The sequence below is a fragment of the Equus quagga genome, chromosome 16 (assembly GCF_021613505.1).
Source record: "Equus quagga isolate Etosha38 chromosome 16, UCLA_HA_Equagga_1.0, whole genome shotgun sequence".
In the NCBI taxonomy this organism is placed as follows: domain Eukaryota; kingdom Metazoa; phylum Chordata; class Mammalia; order Perissodactyla; family Equidae; genus Equus; species Equus quagga.
Window position 1 is genome coordinate 16,238,339 of NC_060282.1, and position 20,514 is coordinate 16,258,852.

Below are 20,514 nucleotides of genomic sequence, written 5' to 3' on the forward strand. Positions count from 1 at the left end.
TTCATATTGGCACAAACAGGTTGACTTCATTTTTAAACAAAGCTGCTTAATATTCTATTTTATAGATATTTTTACAGGTATCTAGAATTCATTTAATTAACCCTCTAATAATGAACATTTAAGTAGTTTCCTGACCCCCTCTTTTACTGAGCTATAATTGACAGCCAATGAACTAACATTTAAAGTGTATAATTTGATAAATTTGACGTGTATGCATCTGTGAGACCATCACCACAATCAAGTCAGTGAACATATGCATCATCCCAAAAGTCTGCTTGTGCCCTGGGTAATCCCTCCCCTCCACACCTTTCTGCTCCCCCTCCCCACACACAGGCAACAACTGATCTGTTTTCTGCCACTTTAGGTTAACCTGCATGGTAAAAAAATGCATATAAATAGAATCATAGTATCTGCTGCTTTTTGGTCTGGCTCCTCGCTGCATGTATCAATACTTTGTTCCTGCTTTTTTGCTGAGTGTTATTACATCCTACGGATATACCCACAGAATGTTTATCCATTCATCAGTTGGTGGACATTTGGATTGTTTCCAGTTTTCAACAATTATAAATAAAGCTGCTATGAACATCTGTGTAGTGGAAGTCTTTGTATGGACATACGCTTCCCATGCCAGGAATGGGATGGCTGGATCATATGGTAGGTAGATGTTTAACCTTTAAAGAAAGAGTTGAATTGCTTTATTGGATTATTTTCTTATTATTGAGTTTTGAGAGTTCTTTTTGCATTGTTTTTAAGTCCTTTATTACATTTGTGACTTACAAATAACATTTCCCAGTCTGTCATTCGTCTTCTCATTCTGCTAAGAATATGGTTCAAAGGGCAGAAGTTCTTAATTTTGATGAAGTCTAACATACATTTTTTGATGTATTGTTCTTTTGCGTTGTATCTAAGAAAGCTTTGCCTAAACTAAGATCACAGTTTCTCCTATATTTTCTTCTAGGACTTCTATGCTTCTAGGTTTTACATTTAGATGTATGACCCATTTAGTTAATTTTTATATATGGAGTGAGATATGGATCGAAGTTTATTTTTTAAATATATGGATATCCAATTCCCACAGGAGCATTTGTTGAAAAGACTCTCATTTCTCCATTGAATTGTTTTTGCATGTTTGTGGAAAACCACAGAGCTGTCTTTGCACCTTTGTGGAAAATTGGCTGCCTACGTATGGGTCTATTTCTGGATCCTATTCTGTTCCACTAATCTCTTTGACTGTGTCTGTCTATCTTACCACACTGTCTTGATTACTATAGCTTTATAAGTCTTGAAGTCAGGTAGAGTACGTTCTCTCACTTTCTCATTTTTCAGTTATTTTGCCTGCTCTAGGTCCTTTGTATTTCCATATGAATTTCAGAATAAGCTTGTCAATTCACACACACACACAAACACACACACACGAGCTCTTGGGATTCTGACTGAGGTTGCTTGAATCATCAGAGCAATGTGGTGAGAAATGACACCTTAAGTACACTGAGTCTTCCAACTCATTAACATGGTGTATCTCTCCATTTATCTAGGTCTTCTTTGAGTTCTCTCAGCAATATTTGGTAGTGTTCAGTGCGCAGTTATTGCATATCTTGTCAGACATATTCATAGATATTTCATGTTTTTTTAATGATACTATAAGTAGCATTCAAAATGTTTTCAATTTCTGATTGTTGCTAGTACATAGAAATATAATTGATTTTATTGATCTTGTATTCTGCAAATTTGATAAACTCACTTATTAGTTCAAGTAGCTTTTTTGGAGATTCCATTGGATTTTCTGCACAGATGATCATGTCATCTTCACATAAAGACCGTTTTACTATTTCTTTCCAATCTGCATGCTTATAATGTTTTTGCTTGCCTTATTGCACTTGTTAGAATCTCCAGTACAATGCTGAATAGAAGTGGTAAGAGCAGATACCCTTGCTTGTTTCCTTAGAGGACAAGCTTTCAGTTTTTCACCATGAAGGATGATGTTAGCTGTTGTTTTTTCATAGACACCCATTATTAGCTTTAAGGAGTTCCCTTCTATTCTTAGTTTGCTGAGAGTTTGTATCAAGAATCAATAATGGATTTTGCCAAATGCTTTTTTTGCATCTATTGAGATGATCATTATGATCTTTCTTTTTTTGGTTTGTTAATATGGTGAATTACACTGATCAAATTCTGAATGTTAAACTAAACTTGCATTCCTGAAATAAACCCCACTTGGTCATGATGTACTGTCTTTTAAATACATATTTGGATTCCATTTGCTGAAAATTTGTTCAGAATTTTTACATCTATGTTTCTGAGGGATATTGGTCTGTAGTTTTCTTTCTTATAATAACTGTGTCTGGTTTTAGTAGCAGGGTAAAGCTGGCCTCAAGGAATGCATCAGGTAGTATTCTTTTCCTCTTCAATTTTCTGCAGGAGTTTGTGTAGAATTGGTATTATTTCTTCCTGAAATATTTGGTAGAATTCATCATGAACCCATCTGGGCCTGGAGTTTTCTTTGTGGAACTGTTTTCTAACTACAATTCAATGTTTTTTACTAGATAGAGCACTATTTAGGATATCTAATTCTTCATGAGTGAGCTTTGGTAGTTTGAGGCTTTAAAGGAATTTGTCTATTATTGGGTTAATTGGCATAAAGTTGTTCATAACATTAACTTATTACCCTTTTAATACGTGTAGCACCTGTGCTGATGTAACTTCACTCATTCCAGATACTGGTAATTAGTATAATCTTTCTGGTTTTCTCCTCCTTGGTTTGGTTAGAGGTTTATCAATTGATCTTCTCAAACAAACTGCTTTTGGTTTCACTGGGTTTTTCTACTGATTTTCTGATTTCTGTTTGACTATGTTCCACTCTTATCTTTATTTTTTCTTTTATCTGATTACTTTGGATTTCATTTGCTCTTCTTTTCCCAGATTTTAGCCTGGAAGCTGAGGTGATTTACTTGAGATCTTCCTTCTTTTCTAATATGGGCAAGTGTTTGATGCTATAAATTTCCCCCTAAGTATTGCTGTAGCCGCACTCCATACATTTTCACGTCGTGTTTTCATTTTCATTTAGTTCAAAATACTTTTTAATTTCTCTTTGACCACAGGTTATTTAGAAGTATTCAGTTTTCAAATATTTGGAAATTTTCCAGACATATTTCTGTTATTGACTTCTAATTTAATTCCACTCAGGTCAGAGAACGTACTTGATATGACTTGAATTTTATTGAGAACGTAATCGAGATGACTTTAAATTTGTTGAGATATGTTTTATTGTCCAGAATAGTTTCTTTTCGTAAATGCTGCATACGGACTTGAAAAGAATGCATATTCTGCTGTTGTTAGGTGAAAAGTTCTGTAAATGTCAAGATGAAGTCTGGTGATGATTTTATTCAAGTTTTCTATATCCTTACTGATTTTCTGAATACTTGCTTATCAATTGTTGAAATCTCTAAGTGTCGATTTGTCTATTTTTCCTTGCAGTTCTATCAGTTTTTATTTCATGAATTTTGAAGCTTTGTTATCAGGTGCATCAGTGTAAGTCCTCTTGATAAACTAAGCCCTTTACCATTATAAAATGACCCTCTTTATCCCTAGTAATATTCTTTTCTCTGAAATCTGCTTTGCCTGATTAACATAGTTGCTTCAGCTTTCTTCTGACTAGTGTCAGCATGTGCTTCCATTCTTTTACTTTTATTCTATTTGTGTCTTTCTATCTAAAGTGAGTTTCTTGTAGGTAGCATACAGCAGGAGCTTGCTTTTATATTCAGTCTGATAATCTGTCTTTTAACTGCTATCCTTAAGCCATTTACATTTAATGCGTACTGATATGGTTAAGTTCAAATTTACCATCGTGCTACTTTTTTTCATTTGTCCCATCTGTTCTTTATTCCTTCTTCTCTCTTGCTTGATAACTTTTTTTTTTTAAAGATTGGCCCTGAGCTAACATCTGTTGCCAATCATTTTTTTCCTTCTCCTCCCCAAAGAAGCCCCCCAGGACATAGTTGTATATTTTAGTTGTGGATCCTTCTAGTTGTGGCATGTGGGACGCCGCCTCAGCGTGGCCTGATGAGTCATGCCATGTCCGTGCCCAGGATCCAAACCAGCAAAACCCAGGGACGCTGAAGCGGAACATGTGAATTTAACCACTCAGCCACAGGGCCAGCCTCGACCTGGTAACTTTTGCACTGAGTATTTCTTATGATTCCATTTAATCTTCCTTGTAGACTTATTAGTTATAATTCCTTGCTGTAGTATTTTAGTGGTTAATTTAGATTACAGTACTTATCTTTGACTTATCACAGTCTACCTTCAAGTGATCTTATACTACTTCATGTATGTTATATGAGACTTAAAACAGTCTACTTCCATTTCTCCCCTCCTGGCCTCTGTGCTATTGTCGTATATTTTACTTCAACATATGATATAAACATTATTATTTCTGCTTTAAAAAGTCAATAATCATCTAAAGAGATTAAAATAAAAGGAAAAAATCTTCAAATATACCTATATAGTTATCATTTACAGTGCTCTTTATTTCTTTGTGTAGATCCAGCTTTACATTCGGTATCATTTTCTTTCTTCTTAAAGAATTCCTTTAACATTTCTTCTAATGCAGGTTTGCTGGTGATGAATTCTTTCATATTTTGTACATCTGAAAAAATATTTATCTCATTTTTTTTCAAAGATATTTTTTCTGGGTATAGAATTCTAGATTGAGAGTTTTCTTCCCTTGCAGTACTTTAAAGATTTTGCTCTACTGGTTTCTAGCTTGCAATTACTGTTTGTGAAAAATGTGCTGTCATCTTTATATTTATTTCGTATGTAACATGTCTTTTTCCTCTCTGATTGCTTTTAAGGATTTCCCCTTTATCACTTGTTTTAAGCAATTTGATTACAGTATGCCTCGATGTTGTTTTCTTCATGTTTCTTGTGCTTGGGATTTACTGAATTTGGATCTATGGGTTCACAGTTTTCATCCAATTTGGAATATTTTCAGCCATTATTTCTCTAAATAGTTTTTCAGTTTTTCCCTCTCTCTTCTCTCCTTTGGGAACTTCAGTGAAACACATATTGGATTCCTTGAAATTGTCCCACAGTTCACTGGTGCCCTTTTTATATTTTGTTTTTACTTTATTAAAATACTGAATTTATTTCACATGCATATTTTTGTCTCCCCACCACTTCCATTTGTCTGACTACCACTACTACTATGTCCTATTATAACATTCCATACATACTAAAAACCAAGCAAAGGATGGAGTTCCATCTTTAAAAACTAAACAAGCATTTTGGACAACACATCTTGCCAATGGAACCTGGAGGATATTTATCAGATGTGGTAGGGAAAGTCCCCACTCTGAATTATAAAAAGGATAGCCAGATATCAACTGTTACAGAAACGAAATAGGATGGAAAATTTTCACAAATTGTTTAAACTATTTTCTTTCATTTTTTTTTTTGGAGGAAGATTAGCCCTGAGCTAACATCTGCTGCCAATCCTCCTCTTTTTGCTGAGGAAGACTGGCCCTGAGCTAACATCCATGCCCATCTTCCTCTACTTCATATGCGGGACACCTGCCACAGCAGGGCTTGACAAGCGGTGCCATCTCCACACCTGGGATCCGAACTGGCGAACCCCAGGTCACCAAAGTGGAACGTGTGAACTTAACTGCGGCACCACCAGGCTGGCCCCTAAACTATTTTCTTAAAGAGAATTCCTCCACTGCCAGAGATCTTGAATAGCCTCCTGGTCAGTCATCCAGAAGCAATTCTTCACATAATTGATGAACTTGGCTTCCACTTTGGGAAGAGAACCGCATTTTTCTATACTTGCTTGCACTTTGGCTCTAATGTCTTCTACAGAACTAAGTCCTTTTGGTGTTTTAAGAGTTTTCCCTGTTTTTTGAAGGATTCTTGACCTTTTGATTTTGGTGTTGATAATTTGGAGTCTTTCCCATTCTGGTTTTATTTTTGTGCATTTTTGGCTGGAGTATCTCATATAGATTTCTTTGCTGCAAGTTTTTCTTCAGCTTCCGCCTCATCAAAATCATCATCATCATCTTCATCATGGGCAAGTTTTTACTTTTTTCTGTCAAACCTTGCTACCACTTCCAGGGGCAGAAGGCATTCCAGATATACTAAAGAGTTTCACATCCTTCTCCTCTTCATCACCTGATTCTGCATCTTCTTCCACAGCTACTAAGTGCCATCCACTAATTTGCACAGGCCCTGAACCACACTTCAATTGTAAGATCACAGGTGGTGTTATTTCAAAGCCCCCAAGGGAAACTGTTGGCTGTACAGACATTTTCAAAGTTGCCAGTATTACTTTAATTGGACTGCCTTCATGAGTCATTGCCTCTGCTTCAACAATGTGCAATTCATCCTTTGCATCAGCCCCTAAACTGACCATTCTTAAAGATAACTAGTGTTCATTTTCAGCATTTTCCACCTTAGAGTGATAATCTTTGTCAGCATTTAGTTCACAACTCAAAAGATAGTTCTGGGGCCTCATGGGGCTCATGTCCATGTCTTCCATGGGGTGGTGGCACGCACTTAGGTGGAGAGAAGGTGGATGGAGAAAAACGACCACTGTGAATCACACTGTGGAAAGTTGTTTTTTAAGTCTTCTTTGTTTCATTTTGAATAGTTTTTATTGCTATGTCATCCAGTTTATTGGTCTTTTCTTCTACAATGTCCATGCTGTCATTAGTCCAGCCAGTATGTGTTTTTTCCTTTTTCTTTTTTAAAGATTTTACTTTTTTCCTTTTTCTCCCCAAAGCTCCCCGGTACATAGTTGTATATTCTTAGTTGTGGGTCCTTCTAGTTGTGGCATGTGGGACGCCGCCTCAGCGTGGCTCAATGAGCGGTGCCATATCCGCGCCCAGGATTGGAACTGGTGAAACACTGGGCCGCCTGCAGCGGAGCGCGAGAACTTAACCACTCGGCCACGGGGCCGGCCCCTCCTTTTTTTAAATCTCAGCCATTGTAGGTTTCATCACTAGAAGTTTAATTTGAGTCTTTTAAAAATATATATCTCTCTCTCTTTCATGTCTCTACTTAACAGAGGCAATCATCTTTCCTTTAGCTTTCTGAACATATGGAATGCAGTCATAGCAATTGTTTTAATGCCTTTGCCTGCTTATTTTTATATCTGTCTCATTTCTGGGTCAGTTTCAATGGATTGATTTTTTTCCCTCATTATATGTTGTATTTTCCTGCTACTATGCTTGCCCAGTAATTTTTGATTGGATGCCAGACATTGTGGGATGATGTTTATTTTTGTCTTCTTATGAACATTCTTGAGTTTTGTTTTGGGATAAAGTTAGAGTAATTGGAAACAGTTTGATCCTTTTGGGTGTTACTTTTAAGATTTGTTCAGGGTAACCAGAGCTGGGTTTAATCTATGGTTAATTTTTCTCCTCTATTGAAGCAAGACTTTAATGCTCCTGAATTATGAAATTTTTTCCTTTCTGGCTGTTGAGAACAGACATTTATTCCCATCCCTGTGAGTTCCAGGCAGTGTTCTTTCTAATCCTTTAGATTGTTCGTTCTCTGGCCTTGGGTTGTTTTCTCATATGCATGTGTATGCACCTGTATCATCTGTACTCAAGTCAATACTCAAAGAGACCTCCTTGCTTTCCAGATTTCTGTCTTTGTGCAGCTCTCTATTCTAGTTTAGCCATTTTGGTTTCCCTGGAAACCTACCTACATCTCCTCTACTCAGGGAGACCACAGGAAGGTGCCTTCATTTTGCCTCCCTGTACTGTGGCCTGGAGACTCTCCAGGTAGTAAGGTGGAGCAATCATAGGGCTCATTTTATTTCCTGTCTTCAAAGATCTTTGCCTTCTGATGTGTGACATCCAATATCTTGAATGCTATTGTTTCATATAATTTGTCTATTTTTTTTCCTTTTTTTTAAAGTTTCAGGTGGAGGTTATATGTGGTCCCTGTTACTTCATCTTGATCAGAAGCTGAAGTCTTGCTTCTAGTTGTTGGCTGATATAATACATGCTGCAGTAAAGATCACTGCATACATAGGGGTTTTGATTCAACTTGTGGAGCTATCTGCTGAATAAATTATTTAAGGTGTCATTGTTAGGTTAAAGGTAGGTGCATTTTAAACACAGATGATTTTGCCAAATTGCCCTCCAAAAAGGTTTTACCAATCAATGCTCCTACCAACAGTTTCTGAGAAGGCCTGATTCCCTCTATACTCTACAACACTGAGCATTATCAAATGTGGACATCTTTACCACTCTGATAGGTAAAAGTTATTTTATTTTCATTTCTTTAAAGTTAAACATCTTTTTATATGCTTACTGGTACCTGGTATTTCTTTTTCTGGAACTGCCTATTTATGTCCTTTGAATTTTTAGAAAATTGGTTTTTCATTTTCCTATTGATTTGTAAGAATTTGTGCAGGAAATTACCCCTCTATCATATGAATTACAATTTTTCTCTTCAGTTGATGGTTTATTTTCTGACAAACCATCAGGGTGGTTTTTTATGCCATGAATAATTTTTAAATTTTTAATGTAGTCCAAGTTATCAATCTTTTTCCTGTATGGCTTCTGGATTTTGTATATTTTCTGGATGCACATATGTACATGATAGTAACAGTTTATATCATAAATTCATAGTTAATAAGAGAGACAATTTAGTTTCATTTTTTTTTCAGTAAACTGAAGTTAGATAACAGTCTTGCTATACTGAGTTCATGTAACATGCTGATCAAGATCTCTGATGGACAACTGTCGTTTTTTTTTTAGAGGAACGTTAGCCCTGAGCTAACATCTGCTGCCAATCCTCCTCTTTGGGCTGAGGAAGACTGGCCCTGAGCTAACATCTGTGTCCATCTTCCTCTACTTTATATGTGGGATGCCTGCCACAGCATGGCTTGATAAGCAATGCGTAGGTCCACACCTGGGATCCGAACCGGCAAACCCCGGGCTGCCAGAGCGGAGCACACGAACTTAACTGCTACACCACCAGGTGGCCCCCGCAATTGTCTGATTAATAAAACTTGGAAGACATAAATTATTACTTGTAAACGCAGTTTAGTAAGGAAGAATTTCAAAGCATGGAGGAGTGTAGAGATATAAAAAAGGGATCTTTCCAGGAACCACTGGCTTTAAATGATAGTCTTATTTTTCCCAGAAGGGACCCATATTTAGGGTTTGCTGGGAAGGTGGAGGGATGATGGGAAACCAAAGCAATGGTTATTCTAAAACATGTTGGTTGGTCATAAGATAGTTCCTAAAGCCTGAAGCCTCCCGTGAAAATTCCAGCAACTTCTCCCTCCGCTGGATGAGCAATGTACTTACTGCCAGTGTCACAAACATACTTAGAATAGTCTTTGTAACTTGTCATATATTTTCTTCATTTTGTTGCCTAATTGCTTTCGGGAAGTTCCATTTTCCCAACCAGGCGGTTAGCCACTTGAGAGTAGGGCCTTGGGTCATATGCTTCCCACAGTAATGAGCTTAGACACATATAGTTGAATTGGGTTGTACTGAGCTTCTAAGCATGTGCTGTTGAAGTTAGGAAAACTGTGTAGAAATTACCTCAAATTAGAAGAATAGAATCCAAGAGGAGGGTCTGCTATTCATTTGCTTAACCAGGGACGGCACTTGTCATCATCAAGCATTAGACATAGGCAACTGTCTAACAAAGGAAAATGAATGCAGGGGTGCTGGAAGGGAAGACCCTTCCACAGAAAATACAAGTGCTAAAGAGATCAAGTTTTCTCTTAGTGCAGTTACAGCGAGTAATTTGCAGTGAGTAAATAACCATGGGACTTAAAATTGCAAACGATCATATTTCCTCAGGGGAAAGGAACCAACCTCCAGACAGGTTCTATGACACGTGACGATGAAGGACGGAGAGCTAACATTTAACGCTTAACAGGTACCCAGAGCTGTCCTAATATGCGTTTTTCATGAATTAGCTAATTGAATCCTCACAAGCCCATGTGGGAGATACTATTATTCCCATTTTATAGGTGAGAAAACTGAGGTTCAGGGACACGTAAAATTACTTAGGTAACACGAGAAGGCAGTGTGATTTGAGCACAGGTCTCTCTGACTCCAAGCCCAGCCTTGACTATGCTGTAATGAACCTCGTATCATCCTCAGAGCAACCCCGATAGAAACTTTCCCACATTGCTGCTGGGGAATCTGCAGCTCTGAGGTATGGCAACTGCCTAAGGCCCATGCGGGTCTTTCCGGCTCTAAAGCTTACATATTACTGTTTTGCTACATGGAGGCTCACATTCCCTACTCCTCTACTCTGCCTGTCCCCCTCTCTCTATCCCCGAAACTCTCTATCTGCTCCCATCACACACATGAAAGGGGGGGAAAGGTCTAGTCACATGAGAAAGGTCAATGGTGAAGGAACATGCAAGGCATGGTCATTCCTCTGTGTCTGTCTTAGCTCACATGATTCTGTGCCTAAAAACAGCTTCTCCTTTAAACCCGTCAATGTGAGTCTACTTAGCCCTTTGAGGCTCTCCGGGATTCCCAACTCCCCCTCTTGAATCAGCTGCTCACTCTGCCCTTACATACCACCTTGTTACATCTCTGCTATCAGAGTACCTCCCATACTCTGCCTGTTTTCCCATCTGGACCCCATCGAGCATCTCAGTTAGTTGTGGTGTCACCAAGAGCTGGCACACTGCCCCGGCATGGTGCAGGCAATGAATGAACTCCACGGCGTGAAAGAAAGCCTGGAGGTCCCTGTACAGCACTTACTATTGAGAAAGAAGGCTGCTGCCAAGATCACAGCCCAACTTCTGAGGTGTAAAAAAGATCACTGGCAGACAGCCACCACCTGGGCTTGGTTATTTCCAGGGAGGGGCTGAGTGTTTAAAAAGGCGAGTCTCCTTGAAAGGAAACTGCAAACCTAGAAAAGCACATTACTGATTTACGGGATCTGTGTAAGCTTTTAATGGCAGGGAGGAATGGCAGGCTGCTGCTCAATATTCACTTGGGCATTAAAGACTGCTTCTAGTTGCTAAATTATTTTGAACAAATCATCTCCTAAATCCATCAACTCAAACCTTTCCAGGTTTGCTGTCCTTTTTGATGACTACCAGTCTTTGAATATCTCACACCTTTGACTGCCACATGCCAATCTTTTTCACTTTCCACGGTCCTAAATATGCTGGAAATGCTGCCTAGCCTGCAGGTGTCACACAGGGCTGCCCAGGAGGTCCTGGTTGGAAGATAAGAGTAAGAAAGCATCAGTAGCTTTCTGCCACTATTGCTGAATCTCGGGTCTCTCATTTTGACTCTCCTTGATTTTTCATTTTGTCCCGCAAAAACAATTTCTCTTACCTGTTGAGAGAAGGAAAGTAAAGCTGTGGGTTTTTTCCCCCTTCTTTGTCACCAAACTGAGCAGTGTCACCCTTTGTCCTTGAAGGAATATGGGGTATTAGGAAACTCCTGGGGCACGTGTACCGCGTATGATGGGGTTGAGGGTAGATGGAGAAGAGCAGTCACAAGATAACTGATTTTGAGGATTTACTTCAGTCTCCTTAGTTTATGTGGAAGTTGACAACAAAAGAGGTGTAGTGGGCAAGTTGTGAGGTCCTGCACTTTACCAGTAAGCGTACAGCCTATCTGTCATCAAATACAAATTTGGAGCTTACAGCTGGTTCAGACTTGGCACGCAGGCCCTTACCATTTCTTTAAAGTGTCTTTCACATGCCATTTTTAGAATTAGGATAATTCTGAAACACAGTAGTAACAAGCTTTCATAAAATGAACCCAACTGCTAATTTTTCCCCCCATAATGGACTTTTAATCAGAGCTGCCCCTTCTTACTTTTCAGGTCTAATTCCACCACTCTTGCCTTATGCTCCAGCTACATCTGCCTTCTCATTGTTTCTTGAACACCAATTCATTCCAGCCCCAGGGCCTTTGTACATGCTGTTTCTTTTCCTTTGTAGTTGCTGCTCTATCCCTGCTGGTTCAGCTCAAAGGGCACTTTCTCTCGGAGGCTTTCTCTGACCACTCTTCTTAAACAGGCCCCCAACTCTATCACACCAACCAGCTGTCTCCTGCTCACCCCACCCCATCCTGCCACTGGGCAGAAAGCTCATTACGTAACTCTTGCACCTAAAATAGATCTCTTGCCTTTTGCCCTGTTCAGTATACTTTCTACTACTCCAGGCTGCCATTCTTGTTCTGCTGGCACTATGGATGCCACATGGATTAATACTTCAGGAGGTTTTCTAACAATGCTTTAAAACAAAAAAGGCTTCTGTTACCTCTGAGTAAATAAAAAAATTAAATTAAGAAACAACTTTCCAAGCATCTGAAATTTTATTTTGTTTCTATTTCAGTTTTGCTCCTAAAATATAACAAGTACACCTTTTGAAAAGCATAGAACATTAAACATAGAGACATTAAAGTTTATCAAATGTTTTAAAGACACTATTATTTCTGAAGCTTTCATTGTTCCTTCTGTGACTATCATTATCTTATTTTCAAGAAAAAAAAAAATCATCTCTTGATTCTGTTTCATCATTTAGATTCGCGTGAATGATTCCAAATTTCTTAATTTCCAAGCAACACATTGAATTCTTCAGATTTCTTTCAAAACAGCTAAGGGGAAATCCCTGATGATTTCAGCTGACAATTCCTTAATCAGGAAAAGACTTTAAATGCTAATCACCAGAAAAGTTACAATTTACAGGAATGAAAGGGGAAATGATGACATATTGCACAACCTACCATGAATAAAGCATGGTTTATTAATCGAATGGCACACTCATGCTGACAATTTTATCAAGAATTTCTAGTGACATCATCAGCTATGTTAGAGCAAATGAACTGTTTCTATTGTCCATGTTTCTGAGAGTCCAAGGTGAAAAGATTCCCTTCTTTGGAGATTTTACGGGAAAAGTGAAATATCAAACAATCTGTGTAATTTTTTTTTTCAGACTTCTACAAAGATTCTGATTTTCAAATGAAGCAAAGAACTGAGCTCAAAGGAATTCTCATTTGGTGTCTACTTCCATCTAGAATCGAGGGGAGTGCTTTTCTTCACGGTTTCTTCTATTATTTGATGGAGGAAAGGAATGAGCTGCTCCTCCTGCCTCTAGCTGTGGGTGCACAGATCAAAGTTCTCTGCAGGCGGGAAGGGCAAAGGCCACAGCAGGGTCCCCAGAACAAAGCCCCTCCCCAAGTTTCAAAAAGAAGATGGTTTGAAGGTACTAACTACCAGGATGTAACTTTGACCCTCAATTAATCTTGCAAAATCAATTAGGTTTCAGTTGCAGTAATTATGTAACATATTAAAAATGAGATCACCATGAGCCCTGGTTTTCCCCCTTGTCATCTATCTACACAAATTCATCAATAAACTATAGTGTGTATTAATGCTTTATTACAAGTGATTACAAACACAAGGCATTTCATAAACATATCTTGTTAATCATGACATTGTAATTCAGCAGTAGGTATAATACAAAAAGTATAATCTTCAATAAATGAACAGGGAACAAAAAAAGAAAAGCTGCAGAAGGCTGAAACAGATCCCACCTCTGCTCAGATTGGGTCTTAAACATTTATTTATTCATGAGATTGGTACTGGCTGAGAGAGTAAAACACTACTGGAGAATGAATGAGATACTGGTAAGTACACAAAAGACTAAGGAAAGGGGCTTAAAGCGACTGGAGAGTTAAATGTAATCACAGAAAACTTAGAAATAAAGCTGTGAGATGGGTCTGTATTTTGAAAACCATATTGAATATCCAAAACAAAAAGTGATCACAAATTTCCATTTTACCTCATAGCAATTGCTATCATTTACTGGACTCATCATGTGCTAGGTATTGCTCCAAGAATTCTCCACACATTAGCTCTTCTAATCCCCATGACAATTCTATAATGTTCCAATTCCCGTTTTAGGGATAAAAAAACTAAGGAGCAAAAGGTTAAATAACTTGCCCCAAATCTCACAGTCGGATGACTGGGAACGGAGCTCGCTTCCGTCCAACTCCAGCCGGAGCTATTAACCAATGATGCTATCGTCTGCACTTGGGCCTTTTGGAGCAGGTCTCCCTGAGTTCCCTCTGGGGCCCTAGCAAAATGTTTCAAGTATTTTCTGATGCTTCCTCCTACTAATTAGACAAACGATTAGTGTTTCCCAATAGAAAGATACCGTCTACTGTTTCTGTGTAATCATACCTCATTCTGCTTCAGTGTCTCTGCTTAAACAGGGTGATGTCCCACCTATCACGGTAGAAATTAAAAAAGAAACCGGCTTCCAACCTAATACGGTTTGCTATCTTCCTGAGGTTCTCACAGCAGAACTTTTACATTTTCTTCTTAAAAACCTTGTAACCACAGACTGGTGCTTCTTGTTTTGACAGTCCAATCTTATTAGATCACGTCCTAGCTCAGTGCAGGCCTTGCTCAATACTCTGAAATTTCAGACCTACCAAAGCTATGAAAAACTTTTCGATTGAGGAGTCCACGACCTCATGTGAAGCAGTCATGGGAATTTGAACAAACTAATAAAGTTCTCTACGGTAAACCGAAACAACGATGACAATGGGATCAATGACTAATATTCATATACGACTCTTTATCCAAAGTCCCAAAGTGTTTAATGAATTCTTGCAAACTGATTAAACTTCTACACAGTAATATCTACACTTTGTACTTTCATGACACAATCCTTTCAAGGATGGCTGCACACTGGCCTCATGAGATCATGCTCCAATTGCCCTCAGGTGGCTGGCAGCTGGTAAAAGAAATGCACTTCTCCTTCCATCTTCAGAATAAAGAAACGGTACAAAGGAAGAAGAATTTGAGCTGGGGGACATTTCAGCAACTGAAGTACGCTCACGTGACTGGGGGACTGCAGAACCTCGGGGGAGGAGGCTGGCCATGCAGCTCAGAAAGAGAGAGAGGCAACTGGTTTCCCAATAAAAGTAATTTACAAATACTTCTGCACACATCACCTGTATCACGTGGCCCCATGACTCAGTTTTCAGTTCTGTGGAAGTGAAACACATATCTTATTTCCCCTCTAGATCTACAAGTTCCCTTCCCCAGAGACAGCTTATAATCTCAAATCTCTCAGCAGCCAAAAGTAAATGACTATGGACAGCCCAGAGGGTTCGACTATGGTTCTTGTTTAGCCCGTATTTCTGGTAGTAACCAGAACCACATAAAACGCTACCATGAAAAAGGTCAAAGGAAAAAGACTGTTCTCTGACTTGGGAAAAACATCAGGTGAGGAGAATTTTCAAGTGTGTGATTTTTAAAATAAATGACACAAAGAATGCCTTACTTGGTATTTGTCATCTCAGAGAGCAAAGGCCTGAGACTCAATATTTAGCATCTTGCTACATTAGGTCATGGTGTGCAAGGAGAATTTTCATTTTTCATTTGAGATTATGTTATAAAGAAAACAGCACCAGGCTCTATGAGATTTAAACACTCCAATGTCTCTGGGGCTAGGAAATGAGCATGAATAAAAGGAAGCGAGTCAGGATGGAACTGTCTCAAAAAATGAAAAATAGGACTACCACATAAACCAGCAAATCCACTTCTGAAGAAAATGAAAACACTAATTTGAAGAGATATACGCACCCCTATGTTCACTGCAGCATTATTTACAATAGCTAAGATACGGAAGCAACCCGTGTCCACCAATACATGAGTAGGTAAAAAAGATATGGTATAGATATATAATGGATTACTACTCAGCCATAATAAAGATTGAAATCTTGCCATTTGCAACAACATGGATGGACCTGGAGGGTGTTATGCTAAGTCAAGTAAGTCAGACAGAGAAAGACAAACACCATATAATTTCACTTATATATGGAACCTAAAACACAAATCAAATGAACAAACAAAACAAAATAGAAACAGACTCATAGATACAGGAACAAACTGGTGGTTACCAGAGGGGAGGGAGTGAAATAAGTGAAGAAGATTAAGAGAGAACTTCCAGTTATAAAATAAATAAGTCAAGGGAACGTAACGTACACCATAGGGAATATAGTCAATAATACTGTAATAAGTTTGTATGCTGACAGATGGTAACTTATTGTGGTGATCATTTCATAATATATATAAATATTGAATCATAAGAAGATACACCTGAAACTAACAGGATGTCGATTATATCCCAATACAAAAAAAAAAAATTTGGATGATGTTAGACAGAAAAAAATAATAAAATAAAATAAGAAGTTGGACTTGCCGATTGTTATGTGAAATCTCCCAATTTTTGTATATTGCAACTAACTGACAGATGTATACACAACTACGTGGGCCAAACCAAACACATCTGTGGGCTGGATCCAGCTCACAAACGCTGGTGTCTGACCTCTGAGACCACAGTAATGGTTTTTAACCCTTAAGCAGTTAAAAGGAAACAAGATCTGACACATCCTCCAGGGAGTAAATGATACTGCTGCTCAGTCAAAAGGCCTTTGTAACTCTACTGTGTGGGGTTTTAGAAATATACCCAAGAAGGTGAGGAGTTTATTCTACCAACAATGTTAAGTCTACAACTCTGCAGCTTCCTGTGGGAAGGAGGCCGGCGTCAGGAGAGCCGCAGGGCCAGGCCGGGGAGGTGCTCAGTGAGGGAGAGGCTCAGTGGCATCGCAACATGAGGTCTGACCAACCGACTCCAAGCTGGAGCCCACATCACCTATTTAAAAATCTGAGGTTTGTTCTTTGCAGCCAGCAGAGACAAACGAGCCAAAGAAATGTGTCAACCAGGGTCTTCCAGTTGGCAGCTCAGCAGGACTCATGGAAAAGTTCACCTGGAGGGAGAAGAATCATATTTCCCTTCTGATTAGACGACATGTTACAGAACGCAATGGCTGGCTGGCTGCCTATCTTCCTTCTCATACACAAGGCCCCACGCCATTCACCGCGCTTCCAGCAATCTTCCCATGCTGCTCCTGGAAGACACAGCCATTGCACATGTGCTTGGAGGGAAGGGGGCTTCTATTTTAAAGAAGGGAAAGTTGCTTGTCTCCAGTTATGGGGCTGGAAATTGAATACCCACTCAGTTCTACCACGGACCAGTGATCCTCAGTGTTTACAGAGAGGAAGAAGAGAGAAAAGCCAGCTTCTCCCCTGCTTGCCAAGGGAAAGGAGAGCTGACCTGACTGATTTACGGTGGCTGCAGAAATCTGCCTCACTGGCCTGGCTACCGTCCCAACACGCTGTCTTATCCACCAGCAGAAGACAGCAGTAGCACTAATATCTAACCTTTATCGATTGCTTACCACTTATATGCCAGGTGCAATTCTAACAGCTTTATATGTATTAACTTATTTATTCCTCACATAACCCTAAGGATGTAGGTATTATTATCACCCGCATTTTACAGATGTGGAAACTGAAGCACAGAGAGGTTAAGTATTTTGCCCAAGGTCACACAGTCAGAGATTGGTGGCACAGGAATTCAAACCAAGACAGTCTGGCTCCAGAGGCGTGCTCTTAACCATCTGGCTAGATAACCTCTCAAAATGAAGACTGGATGTCAAGGTAAAGGCCATAATTTGAGACTGGGCTACTACTTTACGATAGGAAGACTTGGGAATTTCCTGTTCTGATGAAAAAGAAATTTACTACTTTCACATTTTATGCAAGTCTCAGAGCAATTATGCATTCAGGAAAAAAACCTAAGAAATTTCAGTATGCATATTTGACTCTAATATTTGTACAGTGGAGATGAATCTTATTATTTTTACATATATAGTTTCAAGTACACTTATGGTAGAGAGAAGCAGACAGCAGGCCAGAGAGCCAGAATTTAAATTGAGTAGTGGGGTTCCAGAAGGGCAATGGGCTGGGAGGCGCCACACGGCTCGTTCTCAGGGGTCCTAGCTCCCTGCGCGCCTCTCTTACTGTACAGGTCTTGTGTGGAGTGCAAGTCTGCGATGAAAAGATCACTGTTTTTTCCTATAACGTGGCTCCTCAAGGCAAGCCAACTACTTCACCTGGAGCTCAACTGAAAAAAAAAGGTTGCACCACTTGAGAAAAAAACTGTCTGTGTGGGACTGAGGGAGAGACAGGGCCTCGGCCTCTGTACACGCTTGAAAAACCCAGCTTCCTGCATAAGCTGCAACCAAATTAATTTCAGAATATATTATCTCAATTTTTCTCGTAACCATTCTCAAGCATCTCTCTATAGATAAAATCTGCGGTTATTTTTAGGCGCAGCAATTGTTTTTTAAAATATAAACTTATCCCGTATTATGACCTGTGATCCTAATTCCCTGGTGTTGACTCCCAAGTCTGGCTTTGGAGCCGATCTCATAGAGGACCCTAAAGGAGCGTCCTCGAACAACACTGAAGCCTACATTGTAATTACAATAGCTTGTTATTGTTGTTTAATTGCTCTTTTATTTATGGCTCTGAACTAGACTATAAGCTCTGTGAAGGCAGGGTCCAACTTCCAACACGGACTGACAGAATGAACACGATACCTAGCTAATGAAGAATAAATGCCTAGCAAATTTATATACCAAAGCACAATGCTATACTTTGGTCAGACAAAATCACGTTGCGTATAAGTGTATGAGAGTTTCTACACTCCTAAACGAAGTGAGCGGTCACCTTGTAACCTTCATTTACTTAGGGTCCGTTTCTCTTTAACTATGCATCCCTTGCTCGGTGATCTCATTCACTCCCCCACGTCAACCATATGCCAACACCACCCACATTTTTATATCTCCGTCAACCCCTCCCCTGAGCTACAGGTCTGATTTTCCAACTGCTCTCAGGATATCTCTGCCTGACATAAGTGACTCAAGGTTAACGTTTCCAGAACTAAGTTTTATCTTCACCCTCCCAACCCTACTCCATTTCCCCTTCTCTGGAGTGAGGGCTGATTTACTGCGGTAGTTTAAAGTGAGGCTTTGGGGTCAGACAAATCCATGTTCAAATCCTAGGGACATAGTGAGTAGCTGTATGACATTGGGCTTCTCTGCGTTTGGTTTCTACAACTGTAAAATGGCCACTATGTTACATATTCCATAGAGTTGTCATGATGATGAAATCAAATAATATATTAAATTCTTTAGCTTAGTGCCAGGGATATAGTTTCAGTTTGCAGTAAAATAGCACCTTTATTATTCTCTATACCAGTTAATTCAATACCTCCATCTATCCAACTTTCTAAGCTGGAGAACTCAAAGCCATCCTTCTGATGATCCTTCCGCTCCCTCTGAATTCAAACAGCCCCCTAGTTCTATCAATTCTACTTTAAAAACTCCTAAACCTGAGTTCCTCTTCTCTATCTCCATTGCTGTTGCCTTCACCAGGCTCTCATCCTGGTCTCAACCACTGTCACCATTTGCTAGTTCATTTCCTTGCTTCAGGTCTCTCTATACTTAAGCCCATACATCGCAGGGACACCAAATTCATCTTTGTCAAAACCGGCATCAATCATGTCACTTCTGCCTAAAAACCTTCACTGGCTTGCAGAGGTAAAATCCACATCCACACTTTTTAGGAATGGGGTGGGAACTATCCCTTAGTACACTAAATAACTTGGCGGGATCTTTATATAGATATTTCACTTAATCATCACAACAATGCCAATGAAATAAATATAATTATCCTTGTCTTATAGATTAAAAAAACAAGGCTAATCATTAGCCACTAATGAAAGTCATATAATTTGTCTGTATCTAAATCAGTCAGAGACTGGAATTCACAATCGGGTTTGACTCTAGCCTGTATATCTATCAATATGATGAATTCACATCTTATCTAGAGAATAAAATCTAAAGACAAAGCATAGAGTGAAAATCTCCTATACATCAAAGTCAACCTGACAATCTCTTAGAAAGGCTGAACACAGCCAATATTTCATTTAGTGTTGGAAAGAATGCTGTTTCTTTGGCTGGCACAAGATGAAGTAGCTGACACACATCACCTTTACTATCTAACTGTAGTCTTTGCCTCTCTCCATTTTTGCTGAGTATGTACAGTTGAGTTTGTGTATAGCAATTGGAATATATGGCTAACAGAGCATTTACTGTGCACCATGAGTGCTTGTCAATTACCTGTCTCTCCCAAACAGCTAGAACGGGCAGAGACCACGTACCTCTGCATTCTTAACACCCAGCATTGTACTTTGCACATAATAAGCAGCTAATTTATCTACGTGTTGAAAAAAATTAATACCCTCTCTTCTTTATCTTATAGTTCAGCTCCTTCAACAGTCATCACAAATTTCAAATTAGCTGAGTATGAATTAAGAAGATTATCAAGTAGGACCTTATTGGGTCCTGCAAAACAAATTATCTCATTTGCAACAAGACTTCTGTCTGTCCTCCATGTTCTGCACTGCAGTTTGGTGTTGAACACACAGCCTGCCTCTGGAGGTGGCCATTCAGTTGAGAACAACATCTTGCAGAGTAAGGAGCCTGACAGTTCCCACAGGCTTCTCTGAGTCAAAGCTGAACTGCAGGCTCACGGGCGGAGACAGCTGCTCCGCAAGCTGCCTCATTTTCTGGTCTAGTGCGG

The 20,514-nt window shown here is 39.3% G+C and overlaps 1 protein-coding gene and 1 pseudogene across 1 annotated transcript in view; both read right to left on the reverse strand.

Moving 5' to 3' along the window:
• The window catches only part of NSMCE2 (NSE2 (MMS21) homolog, SMC5-SMC6 complex SUMO ligase), a 225,959-nt gene that overhangs the window by 38,626 nt on the left and 166,819 nt on the right, over window positions 1-20,514 (reverse strand). The window lies entirely within an intron of this gene.
• Window positions 5,609-6,718, reverse strand: LOC124228085 (nucleophosmin-like; annotated as a pseudogene).